The sequence below is a fragment of the Myotis davidii genome, unplaced genomic scaffold, assembly GCF_000327345.1.
Source record: "Myotis davidii unplaced genomic scaffold, ASM32734v1 scaffold185, whole genome shotgun sequence".
Lineage (NCBI taxonomy): Eukaryota > Metazoa > Chordata > Mammalia > Chiroptera > Vespertilionidae > Myotis > Myotis davidii.
This window is the reverse complement of record NW_006297811.1, coordinates 5256957-5258382: the sequence shown is the minus strand read 5'-3', so window position 1 is coordinate 5258382 and position 1426 is coordinate 5256957. Positions and strand designations below refer to the sequence as shown.

The 1426-nt window shown below is 43.6% G+C and overlaps 1 long non-coding RNA gene across 1 annotated transcript in view; it reads left to right on the top strand.

Moving 5' to 3' along the window:
* Positions 1 to 1227: 1227 nt before the first annotated feature.
* LOC107184626 overlaps positions 1228 to 1426 on the top strand; it is an 18507-nt gene continuing 18308 nt past the window's right edge. The window contains exon 1 of the long non-coding RNA XR_001515526.1: positions 1228 to 1344. This is a non-coding gene — a long non-coding RNA (uncharacterized LOC107184626). The remainder of the gene's footprint in view (positions 1345 to 1426) is intronic.

The following is a 1426-nucleotide window of genomic DNA, read 5'->3' as shown; positions in this document are numbered from 1 at the left end:
AAAGAGGTAGGGGGAGTAGAAAAGGGTAAAGGGTGCATGAATGGTGATGGAAGCAGATTTGACACAGACAACATTGTGGTGGATTGCCACAGAGAAAAGGGGTTGGGGGAGGAGGGATTGAAGAGGGTAATGGGGGAATAAATGGTGATGGAAAGAGACTTGACCTGAGGTAGTGAACACACAATACAATATACAGATGATGTTTTATAGAATACAAGATTAAAATAGAAAATTAAATACAGGGCCTTGTATACCTGAAACCTATATAATTTTATTAACCAATGCCACCCTAATAAATTCAATAAAAATAAAATAAAATAAAAATGAAACAAGAAAGATAGAAGGTCTGACGTGTTTAACTAGAGTTCCTACACGAAAGTGGGGAGACAATGGGGCAGACGTGATATTTGAAGACATGACAAAATTTTCTAGAACTGATGAAAGATATTGATTTGCTGATTGGCAGAACCCAATAAACCTCATGTCGAATAAATAAAAGAAAATCACACCTAGATGCCATCGTGAAACTGAAGACCATCAAAGACACACACACAAATCTAACATGCAAGCAATAAAGACAAACAAACATTACACACTCCTAGGGACTCCCAGTTATGTACACTAGGATGCAAGTGGGGGACCCCGGAGTTGTGTAAGGTGAAAGCCCTGACTAAGCTGATAGCTGATTTCCTGACAGCAATAAAGGATGCCGGAAAGTCCTGGGGTGATAAGCACCTACTTTGAAGTATGAGAGCACTGGGGACAGTGTATAGGGCTGATTGGGGACCAATCTAGGATTTGGTAGGGGAGTGGGGATCGAGGCTTACATAATTTGGGACCTTCTTTATAAAAAACAAGGTCTTGCTCAAATGAGAACCCCCAAAGTTTGAGCTTTCTATTAAGTTTGTGGTAATTCCACCTCTGTGGGTACACATGTTCTCTTCCCATGTCCCAGCTCTCCTTCCTCCAGCATCAGTCTTCCCAGCATGGGCAGCAGAATATCATGTTCACCCTGGGCTCCTCTATTGCCCATCCTCATTCAGAGATCTTCTGAGCCAAACAAGATGGAACTCTTAATCCTGTGCTGGGGTCCAACATCAGCAGGTCCAGGGGTCCCCAAAGGTGTGGATGGAGTCGGCGAAGGAGGAATGACTTGGAGACAGCGTTCAGTTGAACAGCAGCCTAGCCAGGATCTCTAGCCAAGTTCTGGTCAGGATCTCCAGCGAAGTTCTGGTTAGGATCTCCAGCCAGGTTCTCTCTCTAAGTTCCATGTAAGTTCTGTCTCCTAAGTTCTGTCTCTCGAATCTTCATCTGAGTTCTCTGTGTAGGTTCTGACTTCTGTCTGTAGGTTCTATCTTCTCTAAGTTCTAGGATCTGAGTTCTGTGTCTTGGCTCTGTCTCTCTGTCTGCCTCTCTAGGTTCTGTC